The 27,552-nt window shown below is 42.7% G+C and overlaps 1 protein-coding gene across 11 annotated transcripts in view; it reads left to right on the forward strand.

The window, feature by feature from the left end:
• lama2 (laminin, alpha 2) overlaps positions 1-27,552 on the forward strand; it is a 419,939-nt gene that overhangs the window by 24,194 nt on the left and 368,193 nt on the right. The window lies entirely within an intron of this gene.

Here is a 27,552-nt window from a genome sequence, read left to right on the forward strand (position 1 = left end):
TTTCCGACCATCCGATTGCCTGTCGGGAGAGGTTAATCGCCTCTTGTTTCCCCCTGTACACTGCACGAACACTGCACGACACACCACGCCGAAAATCGGCAAGACCCAAAAAAGAGTCGCTCAAGTCAGAATTCGGCTCAAAATCGGACGAAAATCGCACAGTCTATGCCTGCCTTTGAGTCAATAAACCTTTCATTCAACTAAAGACAGTCCACCTAGTGGTGTAACAATGTAACTGCACTGACTGACAGCCTAGAACGAGACAGTGCTGATGCTAGATACTGTTGGGAAATATCAGCAGTCTTAGAAAGACTCTCGCAGATTCGAGGATCGGAACTAACAGTTACACAAACAATAGCCCAGAGAGCTTATTGTCAGGTTTATGACCTGTTAAGTGGACCCTTATTTTGACATTCAGTTCCATTTAGTTGCTGTTTCCCTGCTCTGATTCGTCTTGGTTTCATTGGTTACTGAGTATGTCCTTGTTTATTGCAATAGTTGCGTATTATTTTCACATGTGTTGCCACTGTTTATGTTTAAGCCCTGTATGCATTGTGTGTTTTGTGTTTTACTCCTGCATGTTCATTCAGAGTGTTTGGATTATTAATAAAGCCTGTTTTGTTTTTGAATCTCCATCTTTGTGGCTGCTGACCACATCGTTACACTTATTTATATAGCAAAAAAAAGAAGAATGTGAAAGTGTATTTCAGCTTGAGGTTACAGAGGCCATCAAGGGTCTATTACTCGCCAGCCCTCATTTACACACTCCTGTCCAGCCGGTCAGCAGTTCCAAAAGCTGAAATTACCTGCTTGATTCATGGGAAATAAAAACGTATCATCGACACACAAGCTCCTCATGGCTCGTTCACGTCTGAAATGTCAAGAAAAAAGATTTCTGTTACGAATGTGTGCCTGTATCCCAAACACCATGTTCATGAAAAGTGTTCAGTGCACATTTCCGAAAGCCCATTTCTGCTGTTTCTCAGAGGACTTCTACTGTTCATTTATTAGACCTTGTTTAAGAACGATTTTAAAAAGCCAACGGCCTTAATTTGTCCAACAGAGTTTGAACATCTGTTTGCTGTTTAGTCAGTAATTGTGTTTTACAGCATAGGATATTATTCTCAGTGCAGGGTATATTACTTACAAATTGTAGTCTGTTACAAATTACAAAATACATGACAAAAATGATAATTTGTAATGTAATCTATTAGATAGCCTATTATAGGTAATGTATTCAGACTACATTTTGATTACTTTTAGATTACTTTTACTAACTGGGATTGTGTACCAGATAATAAACTACAAGAGAGAAATATGCTTCATTCTTTGTTATCAACATCATGAAGTGAAATAAGCAGAGAAAAAATAAGAATCAGGGAGAATAAATAATTTATGAACAATTTGCTGCCATCATGTGATTAATATGTAATCATGTTATCCATTAAAAAAAAAAAAAAAAAAAAAAAAAAAAAAAATATATATATATATATATATATATATATATATATATATAAAATACATGTAAAAAATATAAAACAAATAATAATAATTATATATATAAATGGACTGCATTTTTATAACGCTTTAACAGACCCAATGGACAGGAAAGCGCTTTACATATTGCCTCACTCATTCATACAGCGACGGCGATGTCAGCCATGCAAGGCGTCATCCAGCTTGTCGGGAGCAGCTGGAGTTAGGTGTCTTGCTCATGGACACCTCGACACTTGGTCAAGTGGAACCGGGGATCAAACCACCAACCTTTCGGTATGTAGACAACCTACATGAACCACTGCCGCCCACTTTTATGTTAATATAAAAGTACTTACTGTTTGGAATCTGAGTAAATACTTGTAATCATATTATATTATATTATATTTAAAAATTATCCTAATCAGATCACAGTTACTTTTTATGGATAACATGAGTACTCTGACTAGTAGTGTAGGTATGTTTGAATATCTGCAAATGACTCACTTGTTGAGTAGCCTTTCGTCTACTGCTGGTTTAAATATAAGATTGCAGACTCAAAGCAGGCAAGAAACTAGAGCCTTCTTTATTCAGTGTCATCTTCATGTTTCTTTGTGCACCTGTTAGTCATAGCTGAAGGTAGGTTGTTTTAAACAGCAGTCTGATGCATTCACAGAGTGAAAGAGTGAGGATCGGCGCCGTGATTCACCTCACAGACACGCGGTTCAAACTCCAGGGACGCAGCAGAAGGAAATGACAGAGTTCTTGTTGTGCGGGTCTGGCCTGCTGTAATGGATTTAACAGATGGACATGTGTTGTGTTCTTGGAGGAGGTGGGCTTGACAAGAACAGCCTGTCCAAGATGTGCACTGTTCTGCTCTTCTCACAAGGGCCTATAATATGGTCTCTGTGTGTGTGTGTGTGTGTGTGTGTGTGTGTGTGTGTGTGTGTGTGTGTGTGTGTGTGTGTGTGTGTGTGTGTGTGGGAGAGTGTTTCTTATGGGACATAGACACACGCAATTCAGGAGACACAACTACCGGCCCAAAGCGTGTTATGATGTTGTGAATATAGAATCGTGTGTAGGGTGTAGGTGGATTTGTGGCTTTATCTACAAGGACTGGTTTCTGTAAAACACAATGAGCCAGAAGCGTCCTCAAACAGACACACACACGCACACGCACGCACGCTCGCACGCACGCACGCACGCACGCACGAACGCACGCACGCACGCACGCACGCACGCACACTTACATTCTCTTTTATTTTAGGACCATGCTTACTTACTTTTATATCATATATATTCAACACTTTTATTGTAATCTAGGGTTTCGTGCCCCAAAAACAGTCATAAGAGCCAGTTTTACTAATAGCTTGCACCAGCACACAGAAAAATACTACAGTCTGGATTTGCTAAAGACATGCAGTGTAAAATTAACATTAATGAAAAGGCATTTTTGAGGGTGACTTTATTGCATATGCATTTGTAGGAGTTTCTTTTTCAGACGCAAAATTTATGGGAGGAGAGTATTTGAATGAATCATGCAAGGTGATTAACTAAGGTTTGGGCTTGTCAATTCACTGTTGTTTGCATCATTTTTGTAATGCCCAAAAAAGCATGTCTTAACCCATTTAGCGCTTGACATGCTGTGATAGTTGCTCTTCGTAGATTGCATTGGTCATTATGAAAATGAGCTGTTGCATCTGTTCTTTGTGTATTGTCAGTAGATCATCCACAGAACTTTCCATTCCAACACAAATTTGTCCTGTTTAGTAAATCTGGCACCAACAGTTTTTTTCATCCTCTCTCTGATATTTTGCTGAGGTACCTTTAGGACTTTGATAAATGACCTCTGTTATGATTAGATAACCCATGTGAAGCTAAATGCCAAATGTTAACGAGCTCGTGGTTGTGATTCCATAATCGTGACGATTTCTGAAAAGGTTGTTTTTCAGTTTAATTTCATTAAATGGGCGACTCCATAATCAGAAACATTAATAGCAGGGATACAACAACGTGCTGCCTTCCACAAGCAACAACATCTGATGTAAACAGGGAACTTCAGAACATTCTGATGAAACATAAGACTGCAAATCGACTCATCATTCATGTGGGGAAGAATGATATTCATAAAGAGCAGTCGGAACTTCTTAAAAAGGATTTCAATGAACTTTTTGAAACACTTAAAAGACTGAAAGTTCAAACATTCATCAGTGGACCACTCCCAGCAAGAGGAACAAACAGGTTTTCACGGTTGCTTGGGCTTAATACATGGCTGCAAAAAACCTGCAATATAAAAGGAGTGAACTTTATTGACAACTTCAATCTTTTCTGGAGTCAGAGGCAACTGTTTCAACAGGATGGCCACCACCCAAACAAACTTGGTTCAAGAGTGCTAAAGGACAATATCTACTTCTCCCTCCGTCATCCTTCTGCAATGTGTGCCAATCCACTCAACCTGAATGGCACACACACACCTGGATACAGTATGAATGACCACAGGATTTCACTTCAGCCCCTGAATGGACATGCGGTTGACACATCACACAAGGACAGTGATAACACCACTCAGCCACAACAACCTCTGCTCACGGACACAATCTCAGCTGAGCCCTGCCCACAGAGCTCACCACAGACAGACTGTGACATACCAGTACTGCTCCAATATACAGCACCCAAGGACGACTTTCTGGAAAACAGCCAGGGAAACCAGGACAGCATATTACAGCCTCCAATAACACCAGAGCAAAAATCACTCTCACTGGAAACATTATCACTCTCTCCAGCATCTCCGCTTCTGTGCTTCTCAGAGAAAATGGAACAACTGGTGCACGCTGGAACTAGACTATCCCACTCTTTTGCTGCGAGCCCCCAGATACCAACCAAAAAACGCCAGGCCCCACAACCACCAAAGCCTACGGGCCCAGCTCGCCCTCCCCCTCCCCCTGTGAGAGCTCTTCGGCCTCTGCCACAGCGCCAAGGCCCACACCCTCCTCCAGCGGCTCGAGGTGAACCAAAAACAACTGATACCAGCTCTCAGTGATATGTGTCGGGTCCCCGCTATGATAACAATAACTTTCTCAAATGTTTACAGAACAAGCGGGAACCCAGTGTGCCTGTATGTTTTTCTATTGCTGTTCAATTACATGATAGAAAGTCTAAGGCCTTCAAAAGCCGTACAGCAAACCCATCTAATCTGGTGCCTATTACACGACATACCAAGATTGCTGTGGGGACAAAAAGTAAGACTGTTAAGTTAGCACTTTTAAACATCCGCTCACTTAAAAATAAATCACTTTTAGTCAATGACTTAATAACCACATACAACCTGGATTTTATGTTGCTAAATGAAACTTGGCTAGAAGAAAGTTGCAGTGCAACAGTCCTCAATGAAACAGCCCCTCCTAACTTTACTTTTATGAGTGTCTGCAGAGCTGTCAGAAGAGGCGGAGGTTTAGCTGCTCTTTATAAAGATGTCTATCAATGTAAGCAAATATCATTTGGGAATTACCCGTCTTTCGAATATCTGGGTATTGTGTTAAAAGGTGCTCCACGCATTTTACTTATCATTGTTTACAGGCCTCCAAAATACTCTCCAGCTTTTGCTGAGAACTTAACAGAACTGTTAAGTTCTATTTCCTCAGAGTTTGACTGCTTTGCCATTGCTGGAGATTTTAACATTCACATAGATAATGCAGAAAACAATATGGCAAAAGAAATCAAAACTGTTTTAAAAACTTTTGATCTGACTCAGCATGTACATGGAGCCACACATAATCGTGGACACACTCTAGATTTACTTATCAGTAAGGGTCTAAACATTTCATCAATTGTTATTAAGGATGTAGCACTGTCTGATCATTTTTGTATTTTCTTTGATATATTGATCTCTCCTGCCATTGAAGCTAGATCTGTGTCTGTCAAGAAGAGATGCTTAAATGAGAATACTAGTGTACTATTTATGAAGGCTATATCTTTAACACCAAGCATATCTGCTGACTCTGTTGATTTTCTCCTTGATTCTTTTAACTCAAAAGTTAAGAGTGTAATTGATGATATTGCTCCTGTGAAAGTCAGGAAGAAGAGTGGCAGACAAAAAGCACCTTGGAGAAACTCAACAGCAGTGCAAAATATGAAAAGACAATGCAGAAAAGCAGAGCGCATGTGGCGGAAGACAAAACTTGTAGTCCATTATAACATCTACAAAGACAGCATCCATGCTTTCAATAAGGAACTAAGCAAAGCTAGACAGACTTTTTTCTCGAATATTATAAACAGCAATATAAACAACACGCGCACTCTTTTTGCTACTGTAGAGAGACTGACAAACCCCCCAAACCAGATTCCCAGTGAAATGCTCTCAGTGAGAAAGTGCAGTGAGTTTGCTTCTTTCTTCTCTGAGAAGATCAATAATATCAGAAAGGTGATCAGCTCATCCTTGAGTTGCGCTGGGGTCAGGCAGATCAAACAACAGCACGAGAAAGTAGCCACTATGTCTGATTTCGAAGAAATTGATGGCAAAATTTTGGAAGAAACCGTACAGCAACTAAAAACATCAACCTGCGCCCTTGATGCACTTCCCACATCTTTTTTCAAAAATGTGTTACACAGCTTAGAAGCAGATCTCCTAGAAGTGGTAAATGCCTCACTTCTCTCTGGGAGTTTTCCGACCTCCCTGAAAACTGCTGTTGTCAAGCCCCTCCTGAAAAAGAGCAATCTGGATAAGACCATATTAAACAACTATAGACCGATCTCAAATCTTCCTTTCATAGGCAAGATCATTGAAAAAGTTGTCTTCAATCAGCTGAACAAATTCTTAAGCTCGAATGGATACTTTGACCATTTTCAATCTGGTTTCCGACCGCACCACAGTACAGAGACCGCGCTCATAAAGATAATAAATGATATTCGCTTAAATACTGATACAGGCAAATTATCAGTGCTGGTACTACTCGACCTCAGTGCTGCATTTGACACTGTCGATCACAAAATACTTCTTGACAGGCTGGAAAACTGGGTCGGGCTTTCTGGGATAGTCCTAAAATGGTTCAGGTCATACTTAGGAGGCAGAGGTTATTATGTGAGTATAGGAGACCATAAGTCTGAGTGGACATCCATGACATGCGGAGTCCCTCAAGGCTCAATTCTTGCGCCACTCCTATTCAACCTGTACATGCTCCCAATGAGCCAAATAATGAGAAAGAACCAAATCGCTTACCATAGCTATGCAGACGACACACAGCTCTACTTATCCCTATCGCCTAACGATTACAGCCCCATTGACTCCCTTTGCCAATGCATTGATGAAGTAAACAATTGGATGTGCCAAAACTTTCTTCAGTTAAACAAAGACAAAACTGAAGTCATTGCGTTTGGAAACAAAGATGAAGTTCTCAAGGTGAACACATACCTTCAGTCTAGGGGTCAAACAACTAAAAATCAAGTCAGGAATCTGGGTGTGTCTCTGGAGTCAGACCTTAGTTTCAGTAGTCATGTCAAAGCAATAACTAAATCAGCATATTATCACCTGAAAAATATTGCAAGAATTAGATGCTTTGTTTCCAGTCAAGACTTAGAAAAACTTGTGCATGCTTTCATCACCAGTAGGGTGGATTATTGTAATGGACTTCTCACTGGCCTTCCCAAAAAGACCATAAGACAGTTGCAGCTCATACAGAACGCTGCTGCTAGGATTCTGAGCAGAACCAGAAAATATGAACACATCACACCAGTCCTCAGGTCTTTACACTGGCTGCCAGTTACATTTAGGATTGATTTTAAAGTATTATTACTGGTATATAAATCATTCAATGGCCTAGGACCTCAATACATTGCAGATATGCTCACTGAATATAAACCCAACAGATCACTCAGATCATTAGGATCACATCGGCTAGAAATACCAAGGGTTCACTCTAAGCATGGCGAGTCTGCTTTTAGCTACTATGCCAGCCGCAGCTGGAATCAGCTTCCAGAAGAGATCAGATGTGCTCCTACAGTAGTCACATTCAAATCCAGACTCAAAACACATCTGTTTAATTGTGCATTTACTGAATGAGCACTGTGCCACTGTTCGTCCGACTGTTTGCACTGTATTTTATTTTATGTTTTAATTATTCTGATTTCTGTATTTTATCTTTTATTCTAAACTGTTTTAATTATTCTGATTTCTTTTGATTATTTTAATTTCTTCTATGTAAAGCACTTTGAATTACCATTGTGTATGAAATGTGCTATATAAATAAACTTGCCTTGCCTTGCCTTGCCTTGCCTAAATGATCTGCATGAAGAAAATAATATGATTTCACAAAGTAACAAATATAATAGTAGCATATCTTTAATCATTCAACTGGAGATTTTTCATTAACATATGCATTAACGAAAATTCCAGAACACTGGAGACATTACAGTCACAGCTGCCCATGATGAGACACCCCCATGATGTAGTTATAAATAGAGTGTCATAAAGTTTATCTCTGAAGATATGGTGCACAAATTATGAAAGGTTCCATGATAATCCATCACACTGGAGCAGTGTAGGCTTTCTGGAGGATACAGAGGTGGTCTCAGCAAGTCAAAAAAGAAGCTCTTGTCACTATTTATTCACCCTCATATCGTCCCAAATCCAAATGCTGTTATTTTCTTTCTGAGGAACACAAAATAAGTCACTTTGAAGAGTCTTTTCCATTCATTGACAGTTCCTGATGACTAAACTTCAAAAGTAAACTTCAGAAGTAATATGATAGCAGGAACAGACTGATGTTACACTGTATTTTAAGGTGTTACAGTGTAAATATACATTTAAGCACTGAGTAATATCAATAAATAACATGTACTTTAGGGTTGGACTAGGGTTTGGTTTAGGGTTAGTTGCATGTAATTAGACACCATTTACTATCATTAAACATAACAAAGACTGTAAATAAAGTGTTACCCAGACTGATGTTTGAAATGTTATTCTCTGACAATATTCCTCTTCACCAATTTTGATTTTATTTTGAATATCTGGAAGGAGAAATAGCTTTGACAGCAAATCATCAGTAAATAATGACTTTTAAGGCATCAATTGGCTTTAGAAGACTACTATAATATATATATATATATATATATATATATATATATATATATATATATATATATATATATATATATATATATTTGTGATGGGCATAGATTAAATTTTTTTGAATCTAGATTAATCTCACTGCAATCTTGGAATTAATCTAGATTCATCTAAATTAATGACTAAAAGTAAGACTTTGAGAACGGGTTTCTCAAGCCAGGTGGTGCATTAGACCAGGGGCTCATCTACTGTTTCAAAAATGCATCACAAACTGCTTGAGAAAGCTGTTCTACTATGACAATTGGAGATGAAAATAAATCATGTTCAATCAGATGTTGGCCTACTTGTGTTTACTAACTGATAGAGCTGTGCTGACGGGCTTGCCTCGGTTGCACTCAAACATAGTAGTTTGACGACGACTCTTCCCCTGCGCTACATCAGTGCTTGGCCCGGCATCTTACCGCATTAGCCAAGGGATGCTTTGCGTTTAGGTGGTACTTGAGACTGTCAGCTGAATGTATGGAATGCTTTTCAGAGAAGATAAGGTAACCTACTTTAGCACAATTCACACCCAGCGACAATTCAGGTTTTATCTGAATTTATTTATTATTTTATTTTATTTTTTGTTGATTTATTTTGGTTAATATGTGTGAGGGAGAGAGAGCAAGACGCTTAGCCTTAGTGTGGAGTTGAAGTCGCCTGGCTCCGAAGTGACAGAGTGCGCGCGAGTCTCTCTCTCTCTCTCTCTCTCTCTCTCTCTCTCTCTCTCTCTCTCTCTCTCTCTCTCTCTTTCTTTCAGTTAAACATGTGCCCTGTCACAAGTGCAGCAGTTCATCTACATTACTCACCGATCAAATAAGACTTTGGCGGGACAAAAATTCGCTTTGGCTGGCGCTAAAAAAAATTCAATGCAGGAAAAACCCTGTTATTGCAGACAGGAAACAGCATAATTTGTCTCGTTTAGTAAAATAAAGCCAAGCTGTAGATCGTCTTTTCCACTCCATGTTTACCTCCTCTGATCAAATCGCTTTGACATCATGAATGACGCACAGATGCGTATAGGACGTCGCGCTATGGTGGCCGATAAAGGACAAAAGGGAAAGTTGTGAGTTCACGGTCTGTATATTATGGCTGGGACTCGGAGCAGGAGCATCGATAAGAGGAATCGTTAACGTCGAGGGCATACAATATCGATGGTTCGTAAAATTTAGAACCGGTTCTCGAGTGGAACCGGTTTTCAATTCCCATCCCTACCCCCTACAGTGCAATTCGGCTAGGTATACATCCGCGCTAAAATATCAAGGTGAAAGTCATCATAGCTTGCGTAGTATAGACCCAGCTCCCAACCCAACTTTGAGAATAGATTAACGGCAATATTTTTTGATCGCCCGATAAGAGTCTCACGTTAACGCAGCATGTTAACGCCGATAACGGCCCACCACTAATATATATATACACAGAAGTATGTATTTCAAGTTGTCACTTTTTGTGTGAATTCGTCCTGTAGGAGATGTATGTCTGTTGGGATATCAGGAAGCCAGAGAAGAAATGAACAAGCAAGGCTAGATCCTCTCACATCCCAACATGCCAAAACTTCTCCCAAAACTCTTCCATATGGAGCCCATTAAAAAGACTGGATCTGAGAGAACAGACAGTCTTCGCAAACCGCAGTCTAACAGCTCTAAAGGCCATTTGACATGCTGTCGACATTCCCTCATGCACTGAAGTCTATGAAGCGAAGCACCAATGTTCCTGCTGTTTCGTACAGGTCAAGCGCTGTAACATGATGCTCAATGTTCAATCAGTTTTAACTTTGACCCCATTTGCCCTTGAGCTTCAGAGGCACAGAAATGGTTGCTGAACCACTGAGGTATCATCATTAGGGTGGAGCCCACACTAAAATCAAAAGAGACTGATCCTGAGTCACATCACAACATCGAAAGCATATAGGTAGTAAAATTGTCCTTCTGTGATGCAAAACTTTCCATGTGGAGCTCAAAGGGCCTCATGTTGAAGCTCTTGCGTAAATCATGTGAAACAGCCATAATTCAGCGTTTTAAACAGTGGACTCATTCCTTTTAACATGCCGTGTTTGATGTTAATCAATTCACCGCTGAACATCCTGCTGTAATTGTCTGGGCTACTTTTATGGAAGTGTTTTATAGGCTGATACTGTATGTGTTCGGCTCGTCTAAAGAGCCAAAAATAAATGGATGAAAGGAAAGTCTGATTCCAATATTTTCTCTTTCTTGTACCATCCTGCTTCCTCCCTCTGTTGTTCTCAGTGTATGAAACATTATTATCAGTTTACCAGGAGACATTGCAACAAGAACTGTTTCATATGCTTACATGGGAACATGAATGTTACTGCATTAGTATGGCAGAGCACATATGAGATCAAGCCCTCGTGCCAGAATCATCGTATTTACGATGAGCACACATGAAGGCATCAACAGAGTAATTGTTTGAAACTTTTCTTTGATCGCAGACTAAGATCCCAGATCGCTAATAGTACTTCAGTTTTCGAGTGTAAATATTGACTGTACTATTGCTTTACACATTTTCGGTTCCACTTTATATTAGGTGTCTTTAACTATTATGTTCTTACATAAAAAGGTACAATTTCTTTATGGTCTTGTATTGTGAAACACTTGTGCTGCTATTGGGGTGTGATACGGATAAGGTTAGGACAGGCTTGGTGGGATGGGTTGGTTTAAGGGTGGGTTAAAGGGTCAACAGTGTCGTTATAGATGTAATAACATCCAGGTAATTTTAAATGAAAGTAAATGTAAGTGCATTGTATCAAATGGTTAATTTAAATGCTAGTGCATAGTAGATAAAGATATTAAATGTAAAGTGGAACCAAATTTTCTTGTACTGTTGAAGAAGAATGACAATGAAGTCCAGCAGATAATAATTATTTTGCCAAGTATGTAGTTCCCTATCAGGGAACTCGAGCTGCGTGACAACGCTTTGGGAACACCCCTGCGTGAGTGCGTCATGAAGCACGTATGAAATCACTCCAATGGCGAGACGGAACGTCATAGGCGGGTGACGTCATCGACCAGGAAACTATATAAGCACCCCAAAACACAAGCGCGTCAGCTTCTGAGTCTTCAGCAAGTGCTCTGTGTGTGAAATCATATCAGTCTGTCTCTCAAGTGTTTTTGTCTGTCCTTAGTATTGCTAGGCAGGAGTTTTTCACATATAAAAAAAAAAAAAAACTATAAGGAGACGATATATATATATATATATATATATGGCGAGCGAACAGCAGTTCAGAAAGTGTGTTCATCCCTGCCCACGTTATATCACGGGTGGGGACACTCACGATCTGTGTGTTGTTTGTATGGGAGTGCAGCATGCCCAGTCAGCTCTCGAGGGAGCTGATTGTGTGCATTGCGAGCGTTTGTCCATGAAAACGCTCCGCTCCCGCCGAGCTCTCTTCGAGAAGAGTGGTTCGGTGCGCTCTCCCCGCGGTTCGGGTCCCGCTGCTGCCGAGGCACAGCGGAGGCTTCAATCGTGGGGATCGCAGATGGATCTATCAGCGGGGATGGAGACAGGCTCTGCCCTATCTCTGCCCTTACCTGGTAGATCCAGCGCCTCAGATCCAGGTTTGGAAGCACGCGCTGCGGTTTCTTCTGCCCGGGCTGAGGCACCATCACTTCAGCTATCCAGGTCTGAGGAACTGGACATTGAAAGTGTGGATACTGCAGAGACTGGGGACTCGTCACTTCAGTCTCCTGCTAGTGAGGAGCTTATAGAGGTGTTAACTCGTGCAGTTGAAAGATTAAGCATTGAGTGGCCAGCTGATACACAGGAGTCTAGATCTAAGAGCAAGCTGGATGAGAGATTTTTGCCATCTCGCGCTGGACCTCTGCGCCGGTGTCTGCCATTCTTTCCTGATCTCCACACCGAGGTTTCGAGATCATGGAAAAGACCGGTTTCGTCCAGAATATTCACACAACAAACATTGTTATATTCTAATATTTCTGAGGCGAAATCTTATGGCTATGGGCCTAAAGCTGAGGAAGTGTTGGCGAGCCACCTTTCTCCTGATACGGCATCGTCCTTCAAGACACCTGCGTTGCCCACCAGACCACTAAGAAACACTTCGGCTCTGGTGGGCAAAGCTTACTCGGCGGCTGGACAGGCAGCATCCTGTTTACACACTATGTCGATTCTTCAAGCCTATCAAGCTGATCTGTTGAAAGATATTAGTGAGGGGCAGGAATTGAGTGCTGATGTATTGAGAGAGTTACGTCAGGCAGCCGATCTCTCTCTCCGTGCCACCAAGGAGACGGCCAGATCAGTAGGCCGTTCTATGGCAGCCCTGGTGGCAACGGAGAGGCACTTATGGCTAAATCTTTCCAATATGAAGGAGAAAGAGAAATCCTTCCTTCTGGACGCCCCGCTGTCGACTGCTGGCCTCTTTGGTGACTCGGTAAATACGGTCATCGAGAGGTTTCAAGAAGAGAAGAAGCAGGCGGCGGCGCTCCAGAAGTTCCTCCCCCTTAGGGTGCATGTCCCCGGGGCTGCTGGGCGGAAAGAGCAGCCCCGGCCGTCGAGTAGCTCCTCGCACAGGACGCAACAGAAAAGGAGCGTCGCACCTCGTGCTCCTCCCCAGCAAGACTGGGCCGAGGCGCGGCGCTCTCAGTCGAGGCCTTCCAGGGGCAAAACCGATTTGAGGACGGTTATTGTCGCCAGGAAGGCTTCGTCGAAGAAGCCCTGACGCCACAAACGTCAGGGTACTGAGGGTGGTCCCCACCAAGAGAGAAAAGTGTTTGCCGCAGTACACGGCGCCCGTTCTCTCTCGGTGCCCTCAGGGGCCCGTTCTGCCAACCCCGCCTGCGTGCCGGGGCGTAGACCGTCCCAGCGAGTGCTTTCCCGAGGGACGCTCGCTTGCTCCGAGGAGCGGTGTGATGCGGTTAGACCAGTTGTTCCCTGCCAGTGCGCCGTTACAGGGCACTGTGTCTGCCACTCAAAATATTCCAGAGGCCAGTCTCGAGAGACTGGTACCCTTAGTAGAATTTTTGGCGGATTGGAACAGCCTTCCAAATATTTCTCAGTGGGTCCTGCAGACTATCGAGCACGTGTACGCGATTCAGTTCAGATCACGCCCGCCACGCTTCAGAGGGGTTCTTCCCACAGTGGTGGACCCCGAGCAGGCTCTGGTTATGGAACAGGAGGTGAAAACTCTGCTGCTGAAGGGGGCTATAGAACGAGTTCTTCCTCCCAGCAGAGTGTTGGGTTATTACAGCCGATATTTCATCGTTCTGAAGAAGGATGGTGGGTTGCGTCCAATTATAGATCTGCGCCTATTAAATCGCTCAGTAGGGAAGCTCAAGTTCATGATGCTGACTCTCAAGCAGATCGTGTCACAGATCAGGTCCGAGGACTGGTTTGTCACGATAGATCTAAAGGACGCATACTTCCACATTTCCATCCTTCCACAACACAGGAAGTTCCTGAGGTTCGCTTTCGGGGGCGAAGCGTACCAATATCGGGTTCTTCCTTTCGGCCTAGCACTGTCTCCCCGAACTTTCACGAAATGTATGGATGCAGCCCTGGCTCCGCTGCGACTCCAGGGCATCCGCATTTTAAACTATATCGACGATTGGTTGATTCTGGCTCAATCGGAGCATCAGGCGATTCGGCATCGAGATGTCGTTCTCACCCATATAAAGAAGTTAGGGCTGCGGCTCAACGCCAAGAAGAGTGTGCTTTCTCCAGTACAGAGGACCACCTTTCTGGGCGTGGTTTGGAATTCGACAACGATGCAGGCACGTCTGTCTCCTGCTCGTATAGCTTCGATTCTCTTAACCGTCAAACAGGCAAAGCTAGGCCAGTCACTCACTGTAAAAGAGTATCAGAGAATTCTGGGTCTGATGTCAGCTGCGTCCAACGTTATACCTTGCGGCCTGCTGTACATGAGACCACTGCAGTGGTGTCTCAGGTCCAAGGGGTTCTCCCCGAGGGGAAACCCGCTCCGCAAGATCAAGGTCACGCGACGGTGTCTCCGTGCCCTGGCTATGTGGAAAGAACCTTGGTTCCTGTCCCTAGGTCCTGTGTTGGGGGCTCCGTGTCATCGTGTAACACTAACGACGGATGCCTCTCTCACAGGTTGGGGGGCGATCATGAGTGGTCGCTCAGCTCAGGGTCTGTGGCAGGACCATCATCTTCAATGGCATATAAATTGTCTAGAAATGCTGGCGGTGTTTCAGGCTCTGAAACACTTCCTCCCAGACCTGAGAGGTCATCATGTTCTTGTCCGGTCAGACAACACATCGGTGGTCTCTTATATAAACCATCAAGGGGGTCTGCGTTCCCGCCCGTTATACAAGCTGGCTCGCCAGATCCTTCTATGGTCCCAAGGGAAGCTTCTTTCATTGAGGGCGATCTACATCCCGGGGTATTTAAATCAGGGGGCAGACATCCTGTCGAGGCAGGGGCCGAGGCCCGGAGAATGGAGACTCCACCCTGAGGCGGTGGAGCTCCTATGGAAACATTTCGGTCATGCCGAGGTAGACCTATTTGCATCCAGAGAAACTTCACACTGCCAACTGTGGTTTTCCCTAAGTCCTCCAGCCCCTCTGGGGTTGGACGCTATGGTACAGGAGTGGCCGAGGTCACGCCTGTATGCATTTCCCCCAATTGCTCTGCTCCCAGGAGTTCTGGAGAGGGTTCGCCGGGACGGGGTCAGTCTACTGTTGGTAGCCCCGTACTGGCCGGCCCGAGTTTGGTTTGCGGACCTAATATCTCTCCTCGACGGCTCTCCTCTGGAGATTCCGATCAGGAGGGACCTTCTCTCTCAGGCGAGCGGGTCGATACTTCACCCCCGCCCAGATCTATGGAGGTTGTGGGCTTGGCCTCTGAGGGGGCCATGCTCATAGAATCTGGTCTCTCGACCGAGGTCGTGGAGACCATCCTCCACTCCAGAGCTCCGGCCACTAGGAAATTATATGCCCTGAGGTGGAAAATGTTCACCTCTTGGTGTGGAGAACACCAGTTGGGCCCAGTTAACTTCCCAGTGGGTGTCGTGCTGGAATTCCTTCAGGAGCGTTTCTCCACAGGGTTATCCCACTCCACACTGAAGGTGTATGTGGCGGCCTTGTCTGCTTACCACGTCCCTTTGAGTGGAGCTTCTCTCGGGAGACACCCACTTGTAACCCGTTTCCTTCGTGGCACTCTGAGGCTGAGGCCAGCAGTTCGCACGAGGGTGCCGACCTGGAACCTGGCGGTTGTTCTAGAAGGTCTCTCTCTATCACCGTTCGAGCCCATTGAAGAAGTTTCTGAGAAATTCCTCACTCTAAAGACTGTATTTCTTCTTGCTATATCTTCATTAAAAAGAATAGGAGATATTCAAGCTCTGTCGGTTTCTCCCTCGTGCTTGGAATTTTCACCCGGCATGGTCAAGGCTTTCCTCCTTCCTAGGCCGGGGTATGTTCCCAAGGTTCCAACTAATGTGGTCAGGCCTATTGTACTGCAGGCTTTCTGTCCTCCTCCATTTTTGACGTCGGACCAAGAGAAACTAAATCTGCTCTGACCTGTTAGGGCTTTAGATGCGTATGTCCACAGAGCTGCCCTGTGGAGAAAGAGCGAACAACTGTTCGTTTGCTTCGGACCCCCTAAGAAGGGATGTCCAGTATCTAAGCAGAGGTTGAGCAAGTGGGTGGTTGAGGCCATCTCTCTTGCCTACTAGTCCTCCGGTCAGCCTTCTCCTTTGGCTGTCCGGGCTCATTCAACCAGGGGTATGGCTGCCTCTAAGGCTATTTTGTCAGGAGTATCTATTCAGGATGTTTGCGATGCGGCAGGATGGTCATCACCGCATACATTCGTTAACTTTTATCATCTTGACTTCAGCTCCACTCCAGGGGCGCAGGTGCTTTCGCCCGAATGTGCGCTCTGACTTCACACGATGGACACTTGCTCGTATGGCGGCGTTGGTATTAGCGTTCCCAAAGCGTTGTCACGCAGCTCGAGTTCCCTGATAGGGAACGTCTCTGGTTAAGTATGTAACCCTAGTTCCCTGAAGGGAACGAGACGCTGCGTGTCTTTGCCATACTCCCGGCATGCCCGTGAGCACTTGCTTCAGTTTATCAGAAGCTGACGCGCTTGTGTTTTGGGGTGGTTAAATAGTTTCCTGGTCGATGACATCACCCGCCTATGACGTTCCGTCTCGCCATTGGACTGATTTCATACGTGCTTCATGACGCACTCACGCAGGGGCGTTCCCAAAGCGTTGTCACGCAGCGTCTTGTTCCCTTCAGGGAACTAGGGTTACATACGTAACCAGAGACGTTTTGTGTCATTCATTTGGCCATTTGAGAATTAAGTTATACAGATAATGCATCAACTGCACAAGCAATGAATAATTTGCTTTCCATACTATGTATCAAGGTAAAAAAAATGCGATGTCATAAACTCTTGCCGTTATCCATCTACATGCACAGATACACTCATTGTTTCTGTAGAGCTCTACATATGCAGATGTGGTTTCTTGTTACCTCTAAAGTCAAGATATCTTGAAATCTCTCATTAAAGTTAACTGTGTGCAAAGCTCAGCATGGTATGGAAATAAGAGTTTCGGAAACTGTTCCAAAGCATGCATGTTTGTAGTTTCCATATTTTCTGTTTGTGTTATTTCCGAAGCCTGTTCCTTCCTGTGTGAGTTAATGCGTCCAGGGAGAATACTGATCCTAAAGCTAATGTGGCAGTCTCTCGGCAGAGGAAGTCGTAGAAATGTTTTAAACCCTGCTTAGTCCAACCCATAGGAAAGAATCAAGTTTATAGGAATGTTTGTGTTGGCCAGACGACAGGATGAGGAAAAAAATATACACATGTCTACATTCAGAAACCTGCAAGCTTAATTATTATAGACACCACCTGCCACCATTCTGTTATAGATGTCTGATTTTTGGGAGAGTGATATAGACCTGTATGAGGGATCCATCACTTGGACTTCATGGCTCAGTTGATCTATATATCAAGAGCGCCCATGAGAGGAGAGGGCAGCATGCAGATCGTGCCAGCCAAGTAACTGTTATTGAGAATGAAATGCGAAAGGATTGCTCTCTCACAGTATATTAGACCCGTTAATAACGCAGGAAAGAAAATTACATTTATACAGTCTTGTTGGTTCTCTTCTTTAAAGAATTACTGAAATGTCTTTAGGATTTGCCCTTTAGCAAAGCACTGAAACCCAAGAGGACAGTCACAGCGTTTAGAGTAACACAGTTTGCTGACGAGTAAAAGCAACACTAGAAGTGTTACAGCAACACTAGAAACTCTCTGGTTGTCATCACTACAGTTTAAAGAAATTACACAATAACTACAGTATATACTATAATATACTATAGAAATCTAAACTGGTATCTGTTTGACTTACAGTATTAAAACCCATTAAAGCTGCGTTTCCATCCAAAGTTGGAATATACATATTACACATTGCGAATGAAGCAGCATTTTCATCCCATGTGTTCAAGAGAACAAAATCATCACTTCCTAGGAAATTGATGAAAAATATCTGTAATATAAATAGAAGTTGCTGCAAATGGGGAAGAAACCTTGGCTCTTTTACCTTGCCTGGTGTTTGTGACCGCAATCGTGTGAGGCGCTTCTGGTGTCAGGATTATGTCTAAGTCTGTTTAGTTTCATTGTGTTTTGTCTTAGTTTTCCCAGTTCCCGTTTTGCCTGTGATCTTGGTCGCTATTAGTTTCCATGGTTTCAAATTTATCACAAACCTTTTTCTGTTCCAGTTGAAGGGGTCCGATTATGCCCTTTTACGAAGTCTTGATTTTATTTTTGATGTGTACTAGAATTTGATTTCATGCTTGATTGTTTAAAAACACATTATTTTTCACATATATTACATTATTACAGCTCCTCTCTCCCCAGTCCTGAACGCTTAGTTTAGTTCCAGTTTGGATGAAGCCCCTCCTTCCAAATTATGAAATGTGCTGTGATTGGTTAGCTGGCTCAATGTGTTGTGATTGGCAGCATGTGTTTGGGAAATGTCCCACCCCTCCATAATCACAGTTCTGGTCTATTAACTTATAATTGGAACTGTTAATAGAAAACGCAACTACAAATAATAAGACATTATTATTACAAGATTACAACAAACAAAAGATTGTCCCGACAAAGTGGGAACTGCTCCATTTCAGGAGAAGCTTTTGTGCGTATGGCCTGCGTTGGGGTTCTGGAAGCTGTTTTCTGTCTGTTTTCTAAAATGTGCTGCGCACAGATAAATGTCGGGATTATAATGTTCAGGAACAGTGTTTACATTTTTTTTTAACCACACCTGTAACCAGTTTGTCAGTCTTAAGAAGGTCAAACAAATGAGTTGTGGAAAAAACAACCAGGCCTTTTCTGGTTTTTTGCGTATTCCATGGGGGGAGATTATTTAAATGAGAAACATTATGACTTCATAAAGCCAGGAAAAATCACGTTGTTGTCTAAATGAGCCATTCGTTGTAGTTATTGGAAAGTGGATGCTGTTAAATAAAAAATCGCCCTATGGAGTGGACTTTGAAAAGGCAACATTACACACTAACTAAAGTCGGAAAAAGAGAAAAAGCATAATAGGACCCCTTTATTTACCTCACTCTGTGTATTTAAGCCCTTAGTTCCTCACAGTTCTTTGTTCAGTCTTGTTTATGTTAATGTGTAGATGCCTTTTTGATTTTCTCCTGCATATTCTCCTGGTTTATTAAAGAGACTTTTGGTATTCATTCTGATTTGTGCGTGTTCATCTACACGGCACTTCTGGGAGGGAATTAAATCAAATCATTCTGATGACAAACTTTGTCTCAGGTGTCTTAGAACGACCAACTTAACATTTGAGATTCTGTGCGATGCGTTTGGTCCACTGGTTAGTCCAGTTATCCAATCACATCCATATTTAGGCAAAGCCACATGTGTTTTTTTGTTGTTGTTGCACATCAATGGGTTTATTCAGTAACTGTTTCCATTGTAGTTTATGCGGATATCTTCTTATCGGATAAAAAAACATTATCCTCCTCAATTAACCGCATTTGTTGTTTTTTTTCATATTGGTGCTTCCATCCAGCATCTTTTAATGCGATATCCCAAAATTCACATAAAAATTTGTGGATGGAAACATAGCTACTGGCAATCTCAGCGCGTCATTTATGGTGGATTCTCATAATAAGGTGCTGCTCACAGTCCCTAATGAAAAAGGCTCCGGTTAGTTGCAGTAAATCTCAGCAAGGGTTCTGTTAGCGGCCGTCAACACACTCTTAAACACCATCAAAACACACACACACACACACACATACACATATACACACACACACACACACACACACACACACACACACACACACACACACACACACACACACACACACACACACACACACACACACACACACACACATTCCTGATTTACAGCCTTCCACACCTCTGGAACTGAGGAGCAATTCACTGAGAACTCTACTTGTCACGCTACAGGCTCATTGATATCAGATTTATTACCCGTACGGTTTCACTGACAAATCCATTCCCCTGTTCAAACTTAAAATCATACCCCAACATATATGTCATAATGAGAAAATTATACCAAAATATATAATGTCATGACAATAAAATTCCCATGCCCTTCACATCCGTGCATTGATGCCAAATGTTTCTCATTAAAATAAGTGGTGTTCTAAATAGTGACTTTGGATGCCTTTTTTGATGCCTTTGGAGAACGGGGTGTATTATGTAAATGCTTGACGAAAAGGGAAGCTTTTAAACCCTTACCTCCTTCCATTACAACTGCGTTACTGTAAACACGTTTTCTCTTCTTTACAAACAATATTGTGACAGATGCTGTCCAAAGATAAGTTAAATAATATTAAGTTGTAAGAAAACTCAAAATATTACTTTAAATAGACGTTTGTTATTCATCAACAAAAATTCTTTTGATTATGGTATTTAATATTATAATGTAAGGATGTGCATTTTTCTCCATACGGCAGAGCTGAGCCACAAGTTCTCATTCGAATCTAATCATCTACTGGTTTATGGCTCTGAACTGCTGATTCATTGTGATACGCTCTCTCTGGACAGTATCGTAGGGGTGAGTGTGTTTCTGACCCATCACACTGAGCTTGACCCCTCTGTAATTTTGATTAGATCTTTGATCAAGTTACAAGCTATGAGCAAGCAGAGCGTATTTGTCCGTCTATGTCATTGTGACACATTCAACCCTTTGTCTATTTGTCAAGTGGGCAAATGCTGGGCCTGTTACACCTCCAGCATTTAGGAGGGTAAATACGGTACAAAGATGCCCCTTTGTTTTGGGATACTGCCCTAGTGACAAGCTGCTGTACCCTGTAGGCAGTGGCGGCTCCAGACAATTTTGATTGGGGGGGCAATGGGGGGTCCTGGTCATTTCAAGGGGGGTCTCATGAAAACCAACAAAAAATACAGTGGACACAGCTAATAACTGCATATTACTGTTACTTAACAACAAAAACAACACAGCATACCAACTACTTGTTTTTAATTAATTAATCAATTGCATTTTGCAAACAATATGCTCGAACTTTAATTGCCATAGCCACACCCATGACAGAAAACATATTTACAAAATAGTATCTATTCTCATACTCTCACCACCTTTTGATTGCCCTACTTCTGTCCAGTCTCCTCCTGTCTTCTTCTCTGCCATTTGCCATCACAGGAATAAATTACATTTTTAAAATATATTAAAATATAATTATTTTAAATTCCATTATAATATTTTATAATATTACAGTTTTTTTATCAAATAAATGCATCCTTGGTGAGCATGAGAGAATTTCAAAAACATTAAAAAATATTACAGACCCCAAACATTTAAACGGTAATGTACCTTACAGTGTTTAATCTGTGTCATAACAAAACAGATCACCTCATTCCTTTTTTCAAGCGTCTCTCTGTCAAATCTTGCCATTTCGTAAAAATTTTTCTTGTGCCTGCTGAAGTTGTAGCTGTACAGAATTGTCTTGAATCAGGATTGAAATACTTGATACTCACAAAAATACTTAAGTTCAAAGGGTTTGGTATAATGCCCTTTTCATACGATGTAAAATAAATCTTTGATGTCCCCAGAGCGTGTACGTGAAGTTTTAGCTCAAAATACCCCACAGATAATTTTATGTAGCATGTTAAAATTTACACATTTTTAGGAGACTGGATATAATGAGTGACCATCATCCATGCACACTGTGAAAAAAATGACGACAGGCAAAACAAAAAGCCGCGTCTTTTGACACAGAATATTCAAGCCACTGGTAGCCTACTGTTTGAACCACGAGTAACTAAAACCCCTGGATGCTAGCTGCCCCTGTGATCCAAAAGAACGACGCGGGTATGATTTTAGTTGAGGCTGTCTTGGTTTCTCGGCTGGGCCATGGCTTAAATCCCCGTTAAATCCACTCCGCCGTCAGGATTCCCACCATCCGTGCCCACTGTAGCGCTCGATGAGGCGCCATTTCTTTCCATCTACTCACCTGTCTCCTCCGCCTTGGGGAATGCGAGTTGTTCCGTTCAAACCTCCTCATCCTCCAATTCCTCGGTGCCCTCTGTTTCTAGGATCAAGCAGGGCTCGCCCTCCACTGCAACGGGTATATTTTCACTCCTATTGCTATAATTTCCGTCTGCTCTCAATTTTATTGAGGTATGACAAAGCGATCCATTTTTAGCTTCACGCTATAGCTGTAGCGTAGCAGCCTTTGTGTGCTTGCGGCAGCGCCTTGAACGCAATAACGCAAGGCGCAGCGACGTTAATGGGGCGTTGCAGTGAATCTATGTTTATATTTTGTTATATGTTGAATAAATTATTAATAATTATTGTTCTGCGTAGTTTAAAGTGAAAAATTTTTAAAACTTTATCCCGGATATATATATTTTTTAATCAGGAAGGGAGTGGGGGGTCAAATGGGGGTCAAAGCATTTTTTGGGAGGGTCTTGAGACCCCCCAAGACCCCCCCTGGCGCCGCCACTGCCTGTAGGTACAATCATTTTTATGTTCAGGGGTTGAGAATGGATAAACACCTTGAATATTCGATTTTCACATGTTGGCGGGCATTAAATGCCCCTTTCCACTTATTGGTCAACCAAATATCAGCCTGTGCCGTCATCAATTCTTCCTCATTTCTGTGCAACATAATTATAGTCATCCTCTGCTACAGTTGTGCAGATTCTTAAAGCGTTTATTGCAATTATTTGTAAATGACTTTGCTCTGCTCTGTCCAGTGTGTCGCAGACCTTTTCTACTCAGATTTTGAGAGTTGGATAGCTAAATAAAAAAGGTGATATGCCAAAAACATACTGTAGGCTAGGGGTTAATGTGGGTGCAGAGGTGCACATTCTTATTTCTGAAATAAACCCCTAATTCTCTGGCAAGCCATTCGTTAGTCTGGTTGTTTAATGAGAAAGCGATGAAATGCATTTGCAATAAACGCTCTAAGAATCCGTGCAACTGTAGCATTAGAAGACTATTATTCTGTTGCGCAGAACTGAGGAAAAATTGATGAAAGGAAGGTTTGATCTTTGGTTGATCAGCGGAAAGGTGCGTTTCATTCCCACCATATAAATCAGACATACAAGTCGTTTATCCATTTTCTACCCCTAAAACATAAAAACAAAAAATAATGCTGAAATCTTGATTTTCCATTATTTCCTTTTCGATTTCTCATTTTTCTCCTTTCAATATTAAATTTTAAAAAATTAATTAACGCAATGTACACATATCCGGATCCCACACATTTAAATACAATGGCAGTTTGGTAATGAATCTCGTTGCATGAGCGTTGAATTTTTAAGATGACTTGCATTCTGTTCCCTTCCGCTTTTGCTGATGTGTGTCATTATGTCCCTAGCAATATGTATATCTAGTTATAGGGAATAGAATGACCTCTCACTAAAGTGACTTCATTGTGGACTGTTGCAGCCATGCAGATGTGCGATATTTGAAGATCCTCTAACAGGGTTTAAACAAAGGGGTATTGCTCCACAGCAAAAGCAAATTGCATCTTTTGTTCATACGTTTGACTGTGTGTGTGTGTGTGTGTGTGTGTGTGTGTGTGTGTGTGTGTGTGTGTGTGTGTGTGTGTGTGTGTGTGTGTGTGTGTGTGTGTGTGTGTGTGTGTGTGTGTGTGTGTGTGTCTGTCTGTCTGTGTGTGTGTGTGTGTGTGTGTGTGTGTGTGTGTGTGTGTGTGTGTGTGTGTGTGTGTGTGTGTGTGTGTGTGTGTGTGTGTGTGTGTGTGTGTGTGTGTGTGTGTGTGTGTGTGCCTCCACAGCTGCACGTGTGTTTATATGCATGTATTGCTTCACTTGCAGAAATTCTTGACCTGATTGTCCTGAACCCCAAGTAAAAAAAACAAAAAAAACATGTCTAGACAGTTTGTGCCCTTTGTGTGTGTGTTTGCTACCCAGACTGCAATTCTAATCTGTGTGTTTCCTGTTTATGAGAGTGTGGATGGTGTCAGGCGCCCCAGGGGGAGTTGTTAGGTCTGTTTCCTTCCACAGTCATATAAACCCATCAAATTATTGCACAGTAAAAAAAAAAACAAGAAAAAAAAACAATTCCTGCAAGATACAATGCTCAGTGGAGACCTGCGGATGTTTCTTTATCATTTATCATGTATGTTTCATGTTATGGCTGTTAGGATGCACTTTCCATGAAAACAGGGTACAAAAGGCTTGAAACTCTTTTTCTTATCAAATAGTCAATGAAAGGGGCTGCTTTATCTTCAGAAACTGTTTATCATCCACCTCAGGAGGACAAAATAAATATTATATGATCTGTTTTTAATTTTTATTTCAGATGTTTTTATTTTTTTATTTTGGACATGTTTTGGTTCCTCTCTGGATGTAATTCTGGGCACACACCCAAATGTCCATTTGGTTAATTTATCCTTGATCAAACCGAAGCACAAATTTTCATTTACAGATTTCACTTTAGACATGCCTAATTCACAGTCAGACGCTTTCATTTATTCCACAAGCGAAATAAAGGTAACGTGAGCAGTATTTTTTCATTAAAGAAAACTTTTGTTAGAACAGTCATAACTTTGGTACAGGGACAAATCATTAAACTTGAAGAATGCAGTCAAATTTCAGATAAAATTGCAGTCAAAGTGCAACAATCGGGTTCCAGAAGTAAAAAAAAACTCAATTCATTTTCCCCATAGGGAAACTGATTTTTTATGATAACTTATAAACCTTTAAAGATGGACCTACTGTAAGTCCCAAGGTAGTTCACTGATGGAATATGCTTTTGCTGAAGCCATCCATTCATATTATTTTAATAATATTAAAATGTGTTCTATAATGTTACCAATATATATATATATATATATATATATATTGGTAACATTTTATTTTGATGGCCCCTTTTGAACATTCTGTTGACTATAAGTAACTTTTCAACTACATGTCAACTAACTCTCAATAGAGTATTAGTAGACTGCCTGCTTAATATCTGCTAACTCTTTATTGTGATGCTGACATTATACTGACTACAACATAGCCTATATAATGGTATTTTCCACCAGGAAATCACTTGCTTATTTTAAACATGAAATAATATAGCCTATTCAATATAATATGTTTTCACTTTATTTTGTTTCCCTTTATCCCTTTAACGCATTCTTTTGACTGTAAAAGAACTTTTGCAACTACATGTTAATTCTAACCTGAACCCTACCAGTTAGCTAATTAGAGTTAGTAGACATGTAGGTGCAACGTTACTTATAGTCAAAAGAATGTGTTAAAGGGACTTTCAAAATAATGTGAAATCATATTATATTATATTATATTATATTATATTATATTATATAGGCTATATTATTTCATGTTTAAAATAATCAGCTGAATTTATGGTGGAAAATAACATTACCCATGCTGCTGTGTAGAGAATTGAATCAATCAGACAGATGCAGCAAGCAAATTGCGCCAAAAGTGTAATAGAAATATGTTCTCCCTACGGTCTCAAAATTTTGCAACGAAAATTTTGTATTTTGCCATTATTTTTTATTTGATGTGATTTTTTACTTTAATGTGATTTGTGATGCTTAATGGTATTGTAGTTATTTCCCTTATTAAAGCCATTACGTTTACAGTCTTCTATCTTTGTTTTTTTTTGTCCGTTTTTTTAAATATATATTTGCTTTTAATAAAAGTCGGTTTTCTTGTGATTCACTTCGTAACTTGTTGGTTTGGTTCATGGATTATAACACTTTATCCAAGACTTGTTAACTCACCACAGAACTAGAGCCCGAACCAACGCTTGCCATTGGACCATGTGTGAGAGCCATCTCCCACCATGGAGCCAGAGCCAGCCAACGTGTTCGTCCCGAAGCCTCTGTCACGGAGTCTGCGCTGTGGTGGCAGTTCACTCCCGTACCAGCTGAGGAGCACTTGCTCATTAACTTCCCAGCAGAGCCAGATCTCACACTTTAGAGTGTAGCGTTGCCCAAGTCCGATCCAGAATGGACGGCTATGCTTTCCTGGGCCGCCAAGAAGGTTGGGCTTGTGTGGAACCCTCCACCAAGTCCCGAACCTTCTCGATTGGATGATTGGTTTCTCGGGGCAGCCCTGGTACCTTTCTTTCCAGAGGTGCATGAGGAGCTCACTAAGATGTGGATGGCGCCGTATAGGGCCAGAAGCCGCCCTAGTAGCTCCTCCCTCCTCACCACCCTCAATGGCGGAGCAGCTAAGGGGTATGTGGATATCCTGTCAGTGGAGCATGCCATTGCGATGCAACCCAGCTCCTCCGGGAGCCCCGGGTGGCAACCGACCTTGCTCTCCGAGCGACGAAGGAAACCGCATGCTCAGTTGGTCAGGCAATTTGCACCTTGGTGGTCCAGGGGCGCCACCTCTGGCTCAACCTGGCGGACATGAGGGACACCGATAAATATTGGTTCCTGGATGCCCCTCTCTCCCAGGTTGGGTTATTCGGCGACGTTGTCGAGAGCTTTGCCCAACAGTTCTCGGCCGCCCAGAAGCAGACGGAGGCCATCCGACACATCCTGCCCCGGCGGGCCGCTGCTGCTCCCACCCGTCCGCCGGCTGTAGACCCTCCGTCCGCTCGTCGCCGAGGTCGACCTCCTGCGGCGTCCTCCGCTCCCGCTAAGCCTCAGCTGCCACCATCCAGGCCTCAACGTGGAGCAGGCCGCAGGAAGTCGACCATGTCCGTCTATGCCGCTGCCAAACCAGGAGGCAAGTGCAGGTGCAAACGACCCTGAGACGGGCGACCCAGAGGTGGATCAAGTTGCTCTTCAGGAGATGGTGAAGGCACCGCTCCTTCCCCCGGTGGAGGGCCAGGCGGAGAATCTTTTCCTTTTCTTTTTTTTCCGCCACTGACCCACAGGCCAGTGGTACCCACATTTTCAACAAAAGAGCCCCTAGAGAGGCACACTATCCCAGTGTTATCCAAGAGTTCCACTGTGTGGGGTATAACGGAACAGCAGTTGAACTCCCTCTACGCAGGTCTTCCGCCCCAGCCAGATGGGGGTCTATGAGTCCTCCGTAGGGCGCTGGATGTGGCAGCAACCATGGCGTTTTCCATGGGATCCCAATTACGTAGTCAAGTCAACGTTACGTCGAATGTGAGCCACTGAAAGGGAATGTCTTGGTTACTGTTGTAACCCTCGTTCCCTGAAGGAGGGAACGGGAGACGTAACGTCCCGTCGCCACGGTTGCTAAACCTTCGCTGTACAGCCGTCATAATCTCGGCTTTTCAGCGAAAAACAATGGGTGCGTGCGCCCGCTTCCTGTTTATAGGGCGGGGCGCGTGCCGCTTTTCAGGCACGCCAACGTTCATTGGCTTGTTCTGTAAACACTCGAAGTTGATATTGCTCCCTGAAGTCATCCCAATTACGTCGTCACGTCGACGTTACGTCTCCCGTTCCCTCCTTCAGGGAACGAGGGTTACAACAGTAACCGAGGCGGTCCCTTTCCCTTGCAGAGACTTTGTGAGTGTAGGTTTGTGTGAAACGCTCTGCTGTTTTTGGCTGTGA

This window comes from Siphateles boraxobius, unplaced genomic scaffold (genome assembly GCF_051911475.1).
Source record: "Siphateles boraxobius isolate OS27281-9 unplaced genomic scaffold, OSU_SipBor_1 8, whole genome shotgun sequence".
Classification (NCBI taxonomy): Eukaryota; Metazoa; Chordata; class Actinopteri; order Cypriniformes; family Leuciscidae; genus Siphateles; species Siphateles boraxobius.